The sequence below is a fragment of the Zonotrichia leucophrys genome, chromosome 12 (assembly GCF_028769735.1).
Source record: "Zonotrichia leucophrys gambelii isolate GWCS_2022_RI chromosome 12, RI_Zleu_2.0, whole genome shotgun sequence".
NCBI classification, from domain to species: Eukaryota; Metazoa; Chordata; class Aves; order Passeriformes; family Passerellidae; genus Zonotrichia; species Zonotrichia leucophrys.
Genome location: NC_088182.1, coordinates 3,527,796 through 3,548,508, shown reverse-complemented (window position 1 = coordinate 3,548,508; position 20,713 = coordinate 3,527,796). Strand labels below are relative to the sequence as shown.

The window sequence follows — 20,713 nt, the reverse complement described above, 5'->3', positions numbered from 1 at the left end:
CTTTCATATCCCACAGGAATTGGTACCTTTGTCTCTCCTGCATTCCTCATCCAAACTCTCATGTTCTCTTTTGACAACTCAAAAACTTTCCCCCCTGGCATATCACAAAGCAATTTATACTCTGAGTACTTCAGCTATTCATGATTGATTTGATCCCTTCAACACTCCAGAGAGATCTGTACTCCCTGTGACCACACACAGCTCGTGGGAGAGGAACAAAACCAGGTAACCAAATCCCTTAGTCCATAATAAACCAAATGCTAATTGCAACAGTTGCCCAGGCTTGTCCAGAGCTGTTAAACTGTTCATAAATACAAATCAAATTTGCACACAGATCAGACTACAACAGATTGCCAGTGCAAGCTGCACCCAAGGACCATCAGCTGTACAGCTGGTGATCCCCAGGGCTTGGTGCTGCAGAGCTCTGTACCTGCACCCAGCTTTTACTGCAAACATCCAGAGAGGTTTCAAGCACCTACTCAGTGGTGTGATGTCTTGAAAAAAGTCTAAAACATTAATTGCTCACACATAACATTTGCATTGAGAGGTTATACACACAAGGGAACACCCAGAGAATTTCTACTCCCTGTCATGGGAAAATCCAAGTATCTGAGTATCTGCTAAGCCTCTCTTGGTACTGGTTTCCTGTATAATGGTATCAAGATATTTTTACTAAAGTCAGATATACCCAAGTATTTAATTTCTCTACCACAGATTATCATAAATTCTATGCAATAAGGTGAAATCAGACCTCTGATCCATCTCAACACCTCTGGCAACCAGACTTTTCACCCAACATAGAAACTGTAACTCAGTTGATGCTACAATCTGCATACACATCTGAGTGAACAAGGATCTGCTCTTTAGCCTTAAATAACTGTAATACTGAAATATTTTTCAGATCAGATCAAGCAGTTACCTGTTCCACAGCACAGTGTAGACATTTAGCATCCCTGAAATCTAGTATACAGCAATTTCTGTCTGTATGAGAAGAAACATGTAAAAAGAAGTGGTTTGGTTACATGGAAAAGATTTTCAGATTGATGCAACCACACTAAAAGCTGACAACAGTAACTTGTGTCAAGCAACCTGCTCACCACCTACTAAAAAAAAAGATAAAATGTCAAGAAATATTCAAAGAGAGGACAGATACCATCTCCCTGCATGATTATACATGATTAACTCACTGCTTGAAGCTGCCACTTCTGCCCAGACTTACAGTTATTTGCTGTTTACACAACCAGCTGTGTCAGAAACCTGAGCCATTCATGGGAAATCCCAATTCATGACTCTGAGAGGTTTTCCCACTTTGCACAACTCTGACTTGCTCCTTGTGATGTGATTTCCAAGCCTTGTGCCCAGCCTGTGCAGCTGCCCTTCCTGTTGCAGGAGTGCTGCACTGCTTGAACAGAGGCACAAATACTAACATGCAAACTAAAATAAAACCCAAACCTGCAGAAATATGTCCCACTGTATTTCCCCAGAGAAGGCTGGAATGGCAAAAGGACCAGCCTTAAAGCACTCTTGTGGAGACACTGCCCTGTGCTCTTCTGTTCCTGATCTATACCTGTGACAGCACACTGTATTTATTACATTTGATCATTTTCTGGCCAGTCACTGACCTAACCAGCACAGCTTCTCCAAAATCCCAATTTACATATTCCCTCTTACCCACCAGGATGGTTTGCTGGTGAGGACAAAGGCAAAGCTGGAAGGGAAGAGAGCAGGAAGCAGCCAGGGACCTGTGGGAAGGAGAAGCAGCCCTGCCATGAGGGAGGGAGCACAGAGCTGCTGAGCCTTCGGTCACACTGAGCATCTTTCAAGGTCTGCTGCACTACTAGAACAGGTTTTTTTAAAAATAATGCAAATAACTCAGCAACCTTCCAGTTCCTAATCTGACTGTTTCACCCATGGCAGCAGCAAGCTTAGGAAGAGGGTAAAAACCAGGTAATTTAAGTAACTGGCAGAGTAATAGTAATAATAATAGGAGTAATAAAATCCTTCAAGTAAGGCCCACACTGCCACTACAGCCAGGACACACTGGTTAAAAGCCCTTTACTGAAAAGCCAAGCAAAGCAAGTCAAGCAGCACATTTTTAACCACAGCAAACTATAACCATAGGAACCACAATTGAGTAAAGCAGCTGCAACATCCAAAACTTACTCCAAGTTTCCCTGCCTACCAAAAATGATTTATTTGGCCACCTCCAAAGCGAATGCTCCAACCCAGATACATCACTGTTGTATTAAAGTAGTTATCACTTAAGCAGAACAATCTGAACAGGAAGTTGCAACTACTTCTAAACTTTATTTTTAAGAATAAACAGCTACAGAAACAAGTATTAACCATTTTTTATCCCAAAATCTCCTCATTGGTTTACTTTCTGCAACATTCAAGAGTTCAGGTACACAGAGAAAAAAATCAAATCCTGGCTCAGCCTCTTCAGGCTTTCTAACCAGCACTCATGCTTAAGGAACAACTATGTTGTAACCTACTGGGTTTGAAGTATCAACAGCACTCACAACTCACAGCTAAAAAGCCTCAACTTCCCAAAAATTATCTGAAGAGATGCAATACTTAGTGTTTGACTTAGTTCTTGAATTTTCAATGCAAGTATCTGATATAAGTGTGCTCTCTCCTATCTGAACTTCTTTATGATTGTGAAGTTATGCTTAGGTAATTTTCCCCTAATTTAGGTGACAACCTGAGTAAAGATCCAGCACTGATGTGACAAAAAAATGCACATCATTTTTCTTTTTACAACATGAAGAGGATTGTCTTCTCCCCCTCTAAAACGAAGAGCAATTAAATGAAATTAAACTGTGCTTTCAAAGTTATGTAAGACAAATAAATTGTTTCACATTAGCTGAAAGGTAGTTTACATCCCAGGAGCAGACATCTGCACAACTCATGACCTCTGCAGCAAGGACACACTGCTGCATGAAAAAACTGAAATATATCTGTCTGCTCTAAGAATGGCTGTGGCACCTGGGTCTCTTCACCATCAACTCCCGTAAATGATGCACACAAATAATCTTTACTACCTTTTAGTAACAGATTTCACAGAAACACTGTGCCTGCAAATATAAACTATATGCAAATATACACATATATATAAATACACACTATATGCAAATATTGTACCTTCAGATTGCCATGTGAAGTGACACTGGGATGTTTCACTCATGGGAAGTAGAATAAATGCCCAACTTTTCTGAAGGGCTCACTACCTATGCTGCTGTGCTCTTTTAACAAATTAAAAATTAAAAAGCAAAGTGTAACTTTAAGGTTCTGGCAAGTAGTGTTTCACTACTGCATTTCCTTCTGTATCTCAAAGCTTCTCTTTAAATCATGCCTCAGAAGCAAATCCAAGAGCAGGGACACCAAGGAATTCTGCTGCTCCCTCCCAACCCCTGCAAGCAGGCTTAGGATGGAGCAGCACAAATCACCACACACCCACCCCGGGAGTTACTCTGACCTGGATTCAGCAGGGATACAGGAGGATAAGCTGCACCTCATTTTTCATGTGCCTGAGTTCTGTCTCTGTCTGGGATTTCTCTGGCCCTGCTGCCTTGAGCAAAGGGAAGGCACCAGTCTCCTGCAGACACCAGGAACAGGGAAGTGCCTGGGCTTTATCCCTGCAGCACCACAGCCCCGGAGGGACCCCGGCAATCCCCAGGAACATGGATCCAATTACAGCCGCTCTGACTTCCCTACAACTATGTTATCAGAGGAATGAAAGTGGCATCGAGTGGGATTTCAGAGTCAAAAGCCTCATGTAACGTGAAGTAGGGAGGATTTGGATAATTTCATGCTGTTCTGCCTTTGATGCACGCGGTGATAGCGGCCAACCTCTGCGCGGCTCCGCCGTGCTCTCAGAAAATGTGCTTCATGCACTGTGCAGTGTGTGAAGTACACGACTATTTTAATAACCCCAGTCACACATGAATATATCTTTGCTCAAAGAAAAACAAGGAAACAAAACTAAAAGTATTTACAGTGTTTATAAAACAGTTAGTGCCAAAACACTTATAAAACAAGCATCCTTCTGAGAATGAAGCAGGATTAGAAACTAACCCATGAGCACAAACTAAATTAACGTCTCCTCAAAAGAATTTTACATCCACAAGAAGCAAAGCTTTGGAGAAATTAAGCTGTAAACATGATGGGGTGAGCCCCCATTCCTACATGAATATTTTCCAGCTCATTTGTGATGACCACAGGGTCCTTTTTAGCAACATGAACAAGGATGAACGGACCCATTGTCCTTAGAGCAGAACTGCAAGCAGTATGGAAGCTGTATATATTTATCTCCAGTTCCCCACGTGATCCAGGAAACAAAGCAACAACAACAACAGTAGACTAGAAGGACAAACTGTGAGAAATATGTGACTGAGCGATACTTTGGTGGAAGAACAGATTTTTCCTTTAACACTGATGTGCTAGCACTGTTTTTATTTAGAAGACAGACATTTAAAAATACAGAAGTCCATCTAAGGAACATCCACTTGTGGGCCCCAGGTGTTGGGCACAGCAACAAGTTTGAAAGACTCTAAGTCTGAATATTTTAGAAAACACATGAAAGAACAGGTTCACACAAAGAAAGAACTATTTGTCACAAAATAAACTAAGCACATTTAAAAGTGTACAGCCACTTCCAAAAACTGTTCAACTGTTCAGTCCTCCTTGACCATCCAAGCCTGCATTGTACCTCCTTGCAAGAGTCAAGAACAGGCAACAGAGATAAAGAAGCCTCAGCTTTGCTGATAACTATATCTGGCCATGACTACAAACCTTGAGCTATTCACATTTCAGAAGAATGTTTTAAACTTTTTGTTTCTCCACCAGAAGTTTTTAGATTTCAGGTCACTTCTCACAGATTGAACAATCTTTCCCCACCCCCACACCATCCCATACTTATGTTTGTAAACTTTAGAAAGTTCAAAATTATTTGCAGTAGTTAATATTTACTGGGCTCACACAAAGCTGACAGTTCTTTGCCTTTCTGGATGAAAATCTACTTTTCTTCTGTTTTTCCCAATATTCTTTTGAATCAAATAAGAATGAGAACATTATTAAATAAAATGAGGGCTGTCACTGACATATACAGAACAGGCCAGGCATTCCTGGCTGCTGGGAAGTGTCTGCTCAGTGCCACCAGAGGAGAGCTGAGACTCTGAATGATGCCTGTAAAAAAATACTCTATTCTTGCTTGTTGCAGGAGCCTCAGCACTACTTTTTAAAAAATATTTGGGCATGTTTACGAATCAAAGTGTATAAATAAAAGAGGTTTATTCTCAGAGTTGTCACTGCACATATTCTGCAGCTCATGATTCTGATTTTTTAAGTGAAAACATGCAAAATCAGTTCTAAGAGAGTCCCAGCACTGCTCTATAAACTATTCCACTATGACTGCTCAACAGCACAGTGTAATAGGTTTTTCAGTACTTGTCCAGTTCTTTTTTAATATACATTGTTCCATAATCCCATTACAAAAATCTGAAGTCAGGGCTCTAAGAAGTTTTTGCAAACAGTTTGACCAGAGTTTTGCCACCCCAAAACAAAATAGGCACAGTAGTCCTCAAAACACCCATTCTAATACAGCACAGAACTAGAAACTGCAAATGAAATGCAAATATGAAAGTAAATCTGGACCATTTACCTCCTATCAAATTAAGAAACATCTTATATGGTGCTTCTTGCACAGCTGGACTTAGGACCTGGTGGGAAGCCAGCAAGAAAAGAGGCCTGAGCCAGAAAATGGGGCTATTTGGGATTTTGTTGGAAAATTTTCAGCAGAGAAGCATCACTGTTTGCATTTTTGCAAGCACTTGGCCTCTCTTTTCATTTGTTTTGGGGGTTTTTTCCCACTGGGAAATTGATAAATCACAGAGTGGGTTTTCTGGTTAAAAAGGGCTGAACCTGAGTGTCCACAAACCTGGGTCTGTGCTCCCAAATCCCATGGGCTCTGCTCCTTGTCCATGCCTATCACACAGCACTATGAAATCATTCCAAAAGAGATTTCTAACACTGTGTGGTGCATGTGCTTTGGAGCACAAGTTTATCCCGTGGAGGGTTAACCCTGTGTTAAATCCTCTGTGGAGGGTTCCTGACACCAAGCAGTTTCAAGACAGCAGCAAACAGCAGCTTCTGTACACTCTGGAGGACAGAGAGCCAAAACCAAGAGTTAAACACAAGTTCTTCATGCTTCTTTGCTACCAGAGTGAGGATTGAAAATAGCAGTGATGATGAGTAACAACGCTGAGTATCAGTTATTGGAACGGAGCCTGACGTTTACTTAAGCGCTAATACCGTGAAATGGAACTTACTGTGGCTGCAGGAGGCAAAACAAAAGTCAGGCTGAAGTTCTGCAAGCAAGGCTGCTGTGTCTCCTTTCAGAGGAAAAGGCTGCCTGGAAGCACAGCCAGTGCTGGCAGCCTCACCTGCCTGCTCACCTGTACACCCATCTGAGCAGATCATTTCCTATCTAATCTGTGCTAATGAGTGCCAGAGAAAGCCCCGAGGCTGCCCAGCACCGGCTCATCCCACAGCCGCTGTCTGACAGCCCAAATCCCTGGAAAACATTTCCTTGGGTGTCCCCAGCCAGGCCCAGCTCATCCCTCTGCTCCCTGGCACTGGGCAGTGCAGGAGCTCTGGGTGGGTGTAAATAAATATAAATAAATATAAATAAATGTATTCCCACACCACACCCAGCAGGACAGTGCTGAAGAGTTGTGGACTCTAAGGATTGTTCTGTGCTCATCTGCTGGGATTAACTTCCAATAGGAACATCTTTTAAGCACTGGAGTGGGGAAATGTGTGAAATTGCTTTTTCTGCTTTCATTAAAAAAGTAACATTTCCTTAAATAAGGGGTTCAACACCCTTAATTAAATGAGTATAAAATTAGTAAAGAATTGGCAAAACACCAAATTTACCATGTTTTAAGACCATTTTTGTCTCGTTTGATGGGGAAGCAGAACTGTCCAAGTGATCACAACTTCATTATGCTTACAAATACTATAAAATTACTACTTCTGATTCATGGCTATATACAAAATATTCCTTCCCTGGGAGTGTTCACAACAAGCTGGATGAGGCTTTAAGCAACCTGGCCTAGTGAAAGGTGTCCCTGCCCATGGCAGGGGGGTGGAACAAGATGACCTTTAAGGTATCTTCCCACTCACACCATTTCAGGATTTTCTGAGACTGTAACACCAAAGTACATAGCCAGAAATACAGTTTTTCAGATGATTCCTTGCTCCATTATTTTACTTTTAAAAAAAAGTTTCTATTAAGATTTTTTAATGGTCCATTAAAAAATATCATAAATTAAGAAAATACAGCACAATACATCTTCTCTGCTTAAAACAAAACTCGCAATATGTAATAGATTAAAATGGCATCAACTCCCAATTGCAACATCACCCTAAATTCCAGCTGAATAAAAACAACTTTACAACTCCCCTTCTTGCCCTCTACCACCAACAGGCCTATGCACTCCAGAAAGAGCATTGCTTCCTAACCATTTATTGCATTTACAGGGAAGAAGTTCTACAGCAACAGAAAAATTGTGTGACTATACACAGAAATCACAACTGAAATGAGATGCAACTGGAAATGTAAAGATCACCCCAAGCCCAAACTTGAAAAGATGGCCTTGAGATTCCAAAATCATTCCATTAAGTATGATAATTTCTTTGGTCACTAATAATTTTAGTTCTATGTTGCAAGTGCTGCACAAACTTAATTTCTGGAAATTTACTGCAACTGCCCTGCTTGTGCTATTGACCCATCCCAGATCCACTTGGAGCTTCAGTTTAATCCATCACTGAAAATTCCAATCGCGGCTTTGCACTCCCAAAGAGGAGAATTTATCATGCAGCTGCTTCTGGTGTTTGCATCTATGGCCATACCTTACTGCAAAATACCAAATGTGCCATGATTTACAGGGACTTACAAAGTTGTTATGGAAAATCACTGATCTCAGCACAAAATTTACTTGCCTACAACCACCAAAATGATGATAAAACTAAGACCATTTTACTTGCTTGACAAAAATAAGCTGCTCTCACTAGCAAAAATTCAAAAACACTTCATAAAGCTGGCAGCAACCAGGATGTGTATAATAAAATACATGGATTTACAACAAAAAAAATTACTTAAAATACTTCTTATTTAACTGTTTATTAAGTTACATGTAATCCTGAGAAAAGCACACTGGCTCAAAACTTCCCGGTGAGTAACAAAGTGCACTTGGGCAGCATGAGGAGATAAATGAATCTGATAAAAATTTAACATGCAGATTCCTCAAAGCAACTGCTCAGGGTTATTGCATAATAAATTCAAATAACAAAAATATGAGAAAAATAATAGTTTTTAGCACTAAAGCTAGAAACTAGGAATACCAGGCTTGGTGTTACAAAAGTACCTTATCACTGGAGCCAATATATGTTTTTCTGTTTCACTGAAATCCTGACCAATAATGGAAATTGTCACATATAATCCATCTTGACATGTCCCATCTGTGAGCATCTGCCTCCAGGTTTTGGGATACTCGAGTCTCACACTTCAAAATCACACCAGAAGAGACACCAAACTTGGAAAACAAGGAACAAAAAGGAGAGATGCAGAGGAAATATCCTCCCTAAAAAAAAAAGATATGTCAGTTAAATTCTCAAGCTGATCCACTATCACCAGTCCAGAATTTGGAGAATAGTGCTTAAATGCACATAATATTTACTGTGTGAAAAATGCAAATCACTTGAATACCCAACCACTGGATAGAGAGGCTTTTCTTAAAAACAATGAAAGAATTCCTACTAAGCAACTCTTGCAAAGTGTCCTCAAAATATGTGGGCTGGTTTATCAGAGCAAAATTCTGCTACATTTGCATGACACTGGAATACTGTACACTTAAAAATGAAGGCTTCTCTATCATTTACCAACCAGAATAAGTCCAGATAGAAGCAAAATGACAAACTACCATTTCTACCACAGATTCTGAATTCTTGATAGGCCCTAAATCTCTAGGGATGCCATAAAAAATAAAAAGCGCACCAATTGAGCAAGGCAGTAATTTTAATTCAGCTACATCAGACACTGCAGGCTTTACCTAAATGAGCAAAACTTGAGCTTTTCCAGCAAGCCATACCTCCTTTTTATTAAAAGAAACATCAATGATAGGATTTCCTTTCATATGAAAGCAGCATTTCAAGAGCCCTTGAACAGCCAGCAATGCAGCTTCATGACAAAGCCCCAGCCTGCAGCAGCCGTGTGCTTTGAGAGACACCAGGGCAGCTCCAAGGTGCAGGGAGCTGCTGCCACTGGTACCAGTGAGTGCTACCCCACCTACCCCTTCACACCTCTGCCCCAGCACCATCAGCAATCCAAAGGTCACTGCCAGTGGTTGAGAGAAAACCCCACTGCTCAATAACCCAGCTTGCTTTTCTAAACACGCCAAGAAATAAAAGCTGCTCTGAAGGACGGGGCAGGCAGACATGCGTTTTCAAAAGGCCACCATGTGCTCAGAGGAGCTCTTTTTCTCCATTGTGCTCTCTGAACACAATGTGATAAGTGAACACAGATGTACCAGTGACATTTGGGGGTGTCCAGCTCCAGCAATCCTGCACACGCTGCCGCTGCCCGGGAAAGCCGCAGGGAACACCAGGCTGCCGTCGATGGCTGCTGTGCAGGCACCGTGGGAACAGCACAGCCCCAGAGCACTGAAACTTTTGCTTTCAGAATTATTACTCCTGGGCGTGAGGAACTGACCCAGATGGTTTCAAAATTTGCCAGGAAACAATATTACAATACTCAGTTTGAAAGCTCTTCCTCCCACTAGGCTAAAAAGCCTTAGAAGAAGCTACTTAGTAAACTTTGGTTCCCCCTTGGAGTACCAGTATCAGTTACCTGTATGTGCCTAGCATGATGTAGGTACAGCTACCTTTGTAAATAAGACTAGCAGAGAGTGCTCTCCTACACAACAAAAAGCCAGGAATAACTAATTACAACAACAGAAACATTTCCGAGCTCTCCGCGAGCCAACTTCTGATCTGTGGATAACAATGATAACTACTTGTCCAGACAAACCATAATTTTTCAAGAAAGTTCTCAGATAAGATAATCTTGAGCCTAAATGTTGATTTTATTTCCTACCACTGTTTTCACCCTGATGACTCCTACTTTGCAGCTTTGCATGTATTCACACGGCTTGTGTTTATCTGTATGTACATGAACACACCCAACCAAAATCCCGAATCGCCGTCAGTCTGGTACACGTCCCAAGGAGGGAAAGCAGGCAAATTCAGTGAAGAGCCCTTTTCCCCCCACTTCTTAACTCTTCAAACAACCCTGGTGTTGCACCCTGGAGAAGTGGTTAGTCTCACTGAAAACTACCGGTTACACTGTGATCCTGCGCCAGCGGCAAATCACTCCGACTGCCCTGGCACCATCATTTAAAGTCATTTTCCATTTAAAGACTCTCACATCAGCGCCAGCACAGCCTTTCATTACCCATCCCACTTAATACCCACAATCTCTCCACAGCTCACTCGCTCGGTCTCCACTGCCCAGCAGCACACAGAGAGCGATGTGTGGATTATTGGGATTCCTAATGCTTCTCTCCCCGCTGGCCGAGCACGGAGCTCTTGGCAGCCTGCCTGACCCGCAACACGTGTGGGTTTGTCAGCCTAATGCACTCTGTCATCTGCACAGGCTCGGGCCGAGGCAGGCCCCAGGCTCCCAACACTTCCAGCTACTTCACTTCCCAGCCCTGGTGGGAAAGGAGCTGCAGAAGTGAGGGTCTGGGTGTTTGCCACCGTTTGATTTCTGTGAGGTAAGAACAGCAGCATCCAGCACAATTCCTTTACCCAAAGGCTGGAGAGTCAACACCAGGCTTTCTCGTACAAAACATCCGTCCTTGCTTGACTGTTGTCTTGCAATGACTCAAAATCTGCACATCAAGAATATAGATCTGAGTAATTTCTTTTTATATGACCCACTTTCTGTTAAACTAAATAATGACAGTGAAAATTCAAAGCCACAGACTCAAAAATTATTTGAGATCAAGTCACTTGCCACTAATTAAGTTTAAGGTTTTGTTGTTAAACTGTCCCTAGGCTTGCCAATTAGTCAGGACAGAAAGAAATGAGGCTTGGGCATTTCTCTGTAGAAAAGATATACTGAGGTATTTTTAGGTGTGAGACAATGCATCAGCCCTGTAAATCCCACTGTAAATTCTGACAGGATGAATATACAACAGGAAATACCATGCAACGTGCAAATAGCAAATAAATGCAAATTTACCATCATGTGTAACTAAGAAGTGTAACTAAAAGTGAAACTTGTTTGTAGATGAATGAAATACAGAAGCCGTCAGAGATCTTACTTGGAAATTGAAGAAAAGAATACTCAGAACACAGCTGAAGTTTCATTTCCTCTGTACAACAAAAGAGAACAGAAAGCTCAAGAAGAGCACATGGCACATCCTCTACAATCTCCTCAGACAACACACACTGCCCTGACACACCAACACTTTCTACTTTATATCTGATGTCATGTTACAGAGATTTTGTGAATTATATGAGCAGGGAAAGATAAAACTACCAACTATGTAACTAAATACAGGGATTTTTAGACAACATAATTTTTTTTTTTTAATGCTAAATAATAACAGTTGTTTTAGACTAGCAAACATGGTAACAAAACTTGTTTTGTTAACAAAACAACTTTGTTACTGTGTTTGCTAATCTAAAATAATTGACTAAGCTATAATGGGTTGGGTTCTGGTTCAAGTGAATCATCCAGCTCCCAGCATCACAATACCCAGACACTTCGATCTCAGGTGTACTTATTTAGATACCCCTTGGTTAGGGTTTATTTCCATTTAACTACAGGGGAAGGTTTTTGGAGCTCTGGGACCACACCCCACTGGTGATGCACATCTATCAGATCAGAGAAATTACTCGCTTCTGGAGATTTACAAAAATGACTCGGTGGGATTCTACTATGTTATGCTGCTTCTTCCTCTAATTTCTTACTGGATTTGTTCAGCTAAATGCTTATCACTAGAATTTCCAAGTTAAAGCAAGCTAAAAACAGAACCTTGTTTTTACTCGAACGCATGGCGGAAAACAGAGTTGAGCAACCACTTCCTAAGGAGCTCCTGCCCGCACTCTGCACAAAACTGGGGAGGAAAAGAGCACAAGCTTTGGGTTAGCATAACTTTGTGAGCAATTACACACATATGAACCATCTAGAGGAAAAACAAGAAAATATTTTTTATCACCATCTCTTTTCATAATGCCTGGAGTCACTTAGAGCAGCAGCAAGTGCCAGGATTCAAACCAAACAAACCTCCCCCATCTGTCTGCACTGCCTACATGAGACAGCCCTGCCTGTTCCTGCCATTCCTGCTTCCCAAATCCACCTATCCCCCCTTGATGAACCCACAAAGCCACAGGGGCTGGCACCAGTGCATTGGCGGCTTTGTCATTCACAGTAAACAGTGAGGAAGGTTCTGAGTACTGAAGCCCCAGAATGAGTATTTAGAGTATTTACAGCCTGACCTGGAATCTAAAATGTCTAATAACATCTTTAAAAGCTGAGTAGCAACTTGGAAAAACATGCAGGCTTAAGCTGACTGCTTGAAATGGATCACTTCTACTAAAAACACTGGGGTATGTGCGGCAGGAAAGGTTCAATCAACCCCTCCATCTGCAGTAACACAAATTTTTGCTTTTCCACTAAGTTTCCTCAGAAGAAATTGAAAGCAATCAAACACCACAAAAAAACACATGGAAATTATCATTATGGCACAAAAACAAAAGCAGAAAAGCTTTTATGTGTCTCCTTTTAACAAAAGAAAGTCCGCTTGACTGACTTGAGCCCACGCCCCGAGGCAGGGGCTTGGTTTGGTTTTGTTTCTGTTTATTTCACAGTTTCCCTGTTTATTCAGCTTCTTCCCTCTCCCGGTGGCAGCCAGGGCAGCACGGGCAGGAAGCTCCATCCAAAACCAACAAGCAGCCCTTGATCCTGACAGCCACTCCATGTGCTCTAAACACAGATAGCCAGTGTCCTTGGGAACCTGGAAAAAGCTTCAAGTCTCCTCTAAAGGAAAAGGCAGCAAATCACCTCAGAGCTTCCTTGAAAAGAATTCCTGTGTTTGAGCCCAAGTGTCACATTAAGCTCAAAGAAGGTGGTGGAGGTGAAGAGGGAAAAGCCAAGGAGTTACACAGTCAGAGCCTGATGTAGCTTAAATGCCACTCACATGGTGGTTAAAAATCTACCTGAGTGAGCTGGAAGAGAATCCTCTGCTTCTTCCCTGGAGGCTGCAGGCATTTCCCAGAGATGCTGCTGCAGATACCAAAGGCTTGGGAAGCATCTGGCTTCCCTGCTCACAGACAAATGCACTCCGGTGGTGTTTCAGACATTACATCTACAATGAAGTTAAACCTCAGTGACACCAATTCCACCAGGTTCAAGCAAACTTCTCTGCCTTACACAGGCAGTGGACAAGCCTCCTTTCAAAGGGCCCACAGAGAACTGGAAAAATTATTCTAAATATTTCATTCATTATTGCAATCACAGCATCTCTTAAATTCTTTCAACCTAGGTAAGAAAGACATTCTTATATCAGCTGGGCTGATTTTTGTACTGATGTGAACTTTCCCGTTTTCACAGCTGTTAGGAACAGCCCACCCACTCCCCAGGTAAGGTTCATCCAGATGCCTCAGGACAGAGCAGACTGCAAGGCAAACACTCCTGGAAAAGCAGGAGTGAAAGAGGCTGTGAATAACCAATACCTGCCTACCCACTGAAGCACACTAATTATAGAGAATAATTGAACAACTGCTTTCCTTACTCAGGGAGGTGCAGATAAGAGGCATGGGCCTGCTCATACCTCAGATGGGAGTTTAAAGTGCTCTCAGCTGGCAGCAATGCATAGAAAAAAGTCACCGGCTGTGACAATTCACAGCTTCATTTTAAGTCTCTTTTGTTCAAGTAACTCCTCCACTCAGACATATTACATGAAACAACCCTTCCTCAACTAAACAGATTTATTCAAGGCACACAGCTACAACCTGAATGTAAAACCCACAAGGCCCTTGGTGTTGGGAAGCAGCCACACTGTGTTTTAATGCTGTGGAGTTAAAGGTGGAAAGGGGACCAGGGGTCTGGTGGCTCCCTACAACCCCAGCAATACCTCACTGTATCAATTCGTTCTATTTAAAACCAGATTCTCAGGGAAACTCAAAAACAAAGCCATGCACCAGCCTGCAGAGGAAAGGGAGAGATGTCTACAAAATCTGTTGCTTCAGGACACGCACAAACATGTGAAAAATGACCTAGAACTTAGGGTAAGCAGCAAATCCTTAAATGAGATGTAAAGCACGGTATGAGAGATTTCATTTAAGTAGTTGTTTACTAGCAACATTCCAGGAAAAATGTATTTCAATTAACAGACCTATGGTGATTTTATCCACAGCCTGTCCACTCAATCAGTGTTCCTTGGAACTGGATGCATGGTGGGAATTGAATCTCTTTGTGGGAACAGGTGTGAGCATTTGCTGAAGCTGCTGTGTGCAGTTCTGCATTACCTCTGTTCCAACACAACACAACCTTCATTAAAACCTCTCTTCATTAAAACATCTCAGTTGTGAGATTTTTGTGCCACTTGCTGCCTGAATTTGAAAAAAAAATAACACCTTTTTCTATAATACACTTTACACAGAGACTAAAAAGAGACTGCTTGCATAACAAGTCTTATGCAATTTCCCAAATAAATTTTTACCTTTGTATGGGGAAAAGATTATGATCACTTGAAGATTTTCAAGGCTGCAGATTTGGCTTCAAAAGCTAAGAGTCCACATGCAATTCAGAATCTTACTGATAATTATTGCCACCACATCAGCACCCAAAGATCCCATCACAAACAGTCCCCCACTGTGTAACAACAAAAGACAAGCTGATAAAATACACAATTTACCACCAGAGTATAGTCTCTCAAGAAGAGGCTGACACCAGCTAAAGAAAAACAAAACCAAAAAAAGATCAATAAAACACAACTTTATGAACCATCTTCAGCCTGGAGTACTTTGCCAGAACAAATACAGTAGTGAGTGTCTCATGTGGAAAGCCTACACTAAGAAAAAAGCCCACTAAAATACCATGCAACTGAATGATCAGCATGAAGATGTTTAAAAAACAAACAGCCTTCACACTGTAAACAAGCAGGTATTTTAAGTCACAAACAATCCAAGTAACTCAGAGAACAAAAACAAAAGTAAATAATGAAGCCCAAGCAGCAGCACAGAGGAAAATAAGGAACTTGTCCAACAGAAATTTTGACAAATATTTTCACAGGTCTGAAAAAAGTTTTTCTTCTCCTTGACTTTTTGTGTTGTTTTTGTGACTTGGCCTTTTCTCTGCACTGGTGTTTCCCCTCAGCCCCCAGTGCTGTGGAACAGCAACAGCCTCGAGCACCAAGCCCTGCTCCAGCTGCTGCTCCAAGCAGGAATCTCAAACCCCCACCCAGGGCACAACTCAGCCTTGGAGCTGCACTGGGAATATGCTGGGAGTGATCCAGAAAGGAAAAGAAGCCTTCAATTCCTTTCCATTGCAAACTGCAGAGGTGCACTGCAAGTTTCAGATCCTGGAAGCTCAGGGTATTTGCAGCAACAGCCCCAGCTGGGTATCAGGGAGCAAAGGGGGACATCAAGCCTGGCAGAGGCAGCATCCATCCCACCAGAAACTACAGACATTAAATGGCACTTTCACAACTGAGCTAATCAGCCTCATTCCAAACAGGAGCTGCATTTATCATCTCAGAACAGCAGGCTTTCTTCTTAATTATCCAAGGTCAGTGGCAGTGAATATTGAGCAAACTGACTTGGGGAAACAATGCAGATAGAAACCAGGAGGGCAGGCAACCTTACATTTGATTAGCAGTAGCATTCCAGTTTAAAATAAAGTAGCTCTTTTTAGAGAGGAGAATTACTTTCTAATTAACCACCAATCAATCACCAACCAACCAATCACCAATCACACTTGATAAGGTACCTTTTTAGAAACAGAAATACTAAGTTCTGTACAGAAAAATTCTCCCTTTTTCACACAATCACTAAGTTGGAATAGACCTTTAAGACAGAGTCCAACCCTGCAGTGCCAGGTCCAGCTCTAAACCATGTCTCCAAACACCACACCTACACATCAGCTAAGAGAAAAAAACATTTTTAGGTGATGGAGTGCAAAGGTTTAAGACAACTGAAGTGTTCAGCAGTCAGCTAAAGGAAGAAAATTACATTAATTTTTTATCAAATTCGCCCAGAATTAGAGCAACACCTCAGAATTTTGATAACCATCTCCGTGCATAAGCTATTCACAGACTTTAATACAAAAACTTGAAAGCATTACACCTCCAATCCAACCCCTACAAGACAGGAGGTCTGAGGTGCACAGACTCACCTGCTGCCTTGCAGAAATGCACAGCTTTGCCTGACAGGTTTGAGCTTGTCACAAAGCAGAAATTACTCTGGAAGGCTCAATAGCCATTTCAGCTCCCCTAAAAACACAAGTGGTTAAGGGCTGACAGGTACTGCATAGCAGAAAGGTATTGCATAATTGCCCTGAAATGTCTATTCAAAAACTCCACAACAGAAATGAGCATTATTCTCAGCAGCTGGGGAGTTTTTCATGTGGCATCCATAATTACACAGCAGCCAAAGATTTCTGCAGACACAGAGGCAAAGAATAGTTCCAACAAGCCTAACATGAGCAATGCTCTGGGGTTGACCAGGGCCTGATGGGAAGGGAAGGGAAGGGAAGGGAAGGGAAGGGAAGGGAAGGGAAGGGAAGGGAAGGGAAGGGAAGGGAAGGGAAGGGAAGGGAAGGGAAGGGAAGGGAAGGAAGGGAAGGGAAGGGAAGGGAAGGGAAGGGAAGGGAAGGGAAGGGAAGGGAAGGGAAGGGAAGGGAAGGGAAGGGAAGGGAAGGGAAGGAAGGAAGGGAAGGGAAGGGAAGGGAAGGGAAGGGAAGGGAAGGGAAGGGAAGGGAAGGGAAGGGAAGGGAAGGGAAGGGAAGGGAAGGGAAGGGAAGGGAAGGGAAGGGAAGGGAAGGGAAGGGAAGGGAAGGGAGCAGAAAGCTGCCTCGTGAGGGAACTGACACATCAGCAACAAACCTGCCCTGACCATAATGGTCCTGGGACAAAAAGCATCACCCCTAAATGCAGAGTGGTCCTCAGGCAATGCAGGGATTGCACAGGGCTGTGTTCCTTTCCAAGTTACATCCTGGCTTCCTAAGCTTGTTGGGTACATTATATAACTATTAATTACATTGCTGTTCGGCGTGCTTTTAACTGCAATGATTCAAACTGCTTCCAGGAGCTCACTAATCCAAAGTACAATCCTCTTGACAGCAACTGACAGATTCAGAATATTCAGTTCTAGCTGAAAGGAAGACAAATCAAGCCCCTCATCTGTCTGCTGCAAAAGGAGCCAACATTCCTGCTGACCAGACGCACAGCTCCATCAGGGGCTGGGACACGCTGTCCACAGGACAGCTCTGGGCAGCAGCAGGAGCCAAGCTCTGCTAACACAGCAAAGGAGGATTTCTCCCCAATGGCCACCTTCACATTTATAGGGAAAAGAGAAAATTGGGTCTGGTTTGCATTTTCTCAGAGGCATTGAAAGGTTTCAGCCATCAGCTCCTGGACCCAGCAGACCCCCTCCTTGGACAAGGGCTCTGCCTGTGCTGTTCCCACTGCCAGCCAGGACCTTCCCTGCAAGCTCCAACACAATTCCACATGCATTATTTATCCCTCCTGCTAAGTCATGCAGTGAGATAATTACTTAACTATTCTAATGATATTTTGCAGTGGCTGTACTCTGTTATACTGATTTTCATGAGCTTGCTTTTGCTGCATGCTTTGAGAAAAGAGCATATTTTCCTGGAGTATAAAAAAGCCCAAGTTTGATTCATTTCAAGCCTAAGAGCTGGATGTCAAAAGTGAATTTTTAGAATTATCAATGTATTCCTAATTAAAACAATATTAGTATATTATTTGATTTCTGCTGTATCTGCTAACAACCACAGAAGACATGTTTATTCATTAATCTAATGTAATTTGAAAATAGTTATTAACAATTTGTACATGTTAATGACAAAGTTTTTCCTTCTAATAGAATGATGTTTTCCTTTTAAAAGTCTTCAAGACTTCAGTTAGCATAATTACCAAACATCTGAAAGCTGAGAGATTGGCAACATTTTTATTAGCAAACTTAAACTCAAGTCAAGGCATATTTGCATGTCTTGCTTACCACCACATTAACCTTCACTGGGATAAATGCTCATCTTCAGAATCAGAGAATTCTTACCATAAAACACTTTAGAATCAGTTTTTTCTGTATACTCAACATGATGTAAGCTACACAGCAGAGCAATTAGACAATTATTTATGTCTCCCTACCCCCAGGATGCTCTTCAGGCTATGCATGATTCAAGGAGCACTCGCAGCAGTTAACAGCATTTCAAAAAATTCAACAGTCCCAGTAGTTCAGAACTGGTTGGAAAACTTTTTCTGCCTGAAGCCAGCAATTCTTCCAGGAGGAACTTGACTTTAAAAGCTGTTAACAATAATACCCTGAACTGGAACAAGCAGGGAAAGCAGCAAGTCACGATAATCAAGCTGTCTTACCTACTAATAATCTGCTGGGTACACAAGCAAAGACAGGGCTACAACTCCAGGGAGAGGGAATGCAATCTTTTTGATACAAGTGAGCACGTAGATCAGGCTCATTGAAAACTGTAGCTCTGCAAAATTTGGTGAATCTCTTGGGTTTTTGTTACATTCTGCTTGAAAACAAGAAATCTTTGGTCACAGAGGTCTTTTCTTTAAAAAAAAAACAAACCCAAAAACAAACAGAAAAGAACCAGATCCAGAATTGCAGCAGTCTCAGTCTGTTCAGACTTTAGAGGCTCCAGAAGACCAAAGAGAAGTCTGAGAAGTTCTCTGCTTACATGGACACAGAAAATGCTGTTTCCTGAAGTCTTTGTTTAGAGCTTTATTCAACACATTTCTCAAATCTTTTTTATCTATTAAAAACATCTACTTGAACAAACAGTCTTGGAAAAAAAAAAGCAAGATCACAAAAGACAACCATGTTAAGTTTCATGTCAACTTATTCCCTTTCTTCTCAGTGCCTCAATCCCAGAGGCCTGATCCAGCCCTTGCAGCTGACAGCAAAGTGCTGTGCTTCTGCAGCCTCTGGAAATGACTCAAAAAAATCAATGCAAGGAGCAAAAGGTCACATTCTCCCCAAGCATCAGCTACCTGTTGAACCAAGGCAGACCTGCAGATGCCAGCACACTCGGAAATAGAGCCACCAACTGTTATTAAACTCATTTCCAAGCACAATGTCTGTATTCCCACAGCCGTGACTAAATAAACCTGCTCCTCACACTACACCTTTGTGGGGAAAAAAAACCAAACCACTCATGCTTGTGACAGCTTTTATAAACAAGTAAGTGCAGTACACAGCTGTACAACTTCAGAGTTTTGAATTCAGAGTGCCAGTGGGAAAGTTAGTCTGGCTTAAAACTCGAAAAAATGGCAAGACAGGAAAAACTAGAGAGATGGAAATAAAACCAAACTACTGCTCCGTGCTATCCTTCACTGTCCCTGCCCATTAGGGAAAACCCTGAGAACTGTAACAGGTACATTATTACAGATCTTTTCCCATTACTGGCTTGACATGCTGGGCCAGTGGCAGCACAATTCCTCTTTCAGGCACAAGAAGTGAGATTGTCCTCATGTTTTACATCTTTGTCAGTGCACAGGCTGAACATGAAGCTGTGATCTCCCATGCACTCACAGAGCACACATGATATTCTGCCCATGTTCTGTTGTCATTGATTTTTCTATCAATTTGTTAAGTTGTAATTGGAAAAATAATCATCCCCTTCATAGAGACAGAACAGCTTTTCCTCACCAGAAAGTTTCTCTGTTGCTTTTTTGAATGCTGACTCAGGTGTCTGAGCCCAGCAGTGTAAACTCCTGGTGTGCACTTGTACATTCCCAGCTGATGGAAGCCAGGATCCTCATGGAACCCTTCAGAGGTTCTGAATGCAAATGTGTGCTCCCAGCTGGCAGAGGTGCTGCCAAACTGTCACTGCCAATAAATCATCTCATGAAGTTTAACATTTCAGTCTGAGCTCTGCTGCTCCAGCCCATCCCTGTGCAGAGTCCCATGGATGCATGGCTCAGATGCATCAGATCTTCTTGACCTCAGAAGTTAAGCAACTCACAACTAACTTGACTCACATCCGGCACTAAGTACTCCTAATTAATGACTCTTAATTGCTGCCAGAGCCCTGTATTCCCACACCCATGACAAAGCATGCTCTGCTAACCCCTATGTAAAATTGCACAACTCTGACAACCCCATGCCTTTAGTACCACACAGCTGAGCCATTCCTCTCCAGGAGCAAAGACATCACTGCACACAAGAGAAAATAAAGGTACAAAAAGTACCCAGCACACCATTCCAGCAGCTCAACACCACTTGCTTTCTGCCTGCCCTTGCTCTTTTTTTTTTCAACCATTATCTATACAGTTCAGAGAAAAGAAGATAAACACTGTTTGTTAAGTCTGACTTCACATGCAGTTTTGGAGAAGACATTTCAGAACCTAAAGTGCTTCCCAAAAATGAACTTTACATT

At 42.1% G+C, this 20,713-nt stretch overlaps 1 protein-coding gene across 2 annotated transcripts in view; it reads right to left on the bottom strand.

The window, feature by feature from the left end:
* Nucleotides 1–20,713, bottom strand: part of RYBP (RING1 and YY1 binding protein) — a 40,874-nt gene that overhangs the window by 8,849 nt on the left and 11,312 nt on the right. The window lies entirely within an intron of this gene.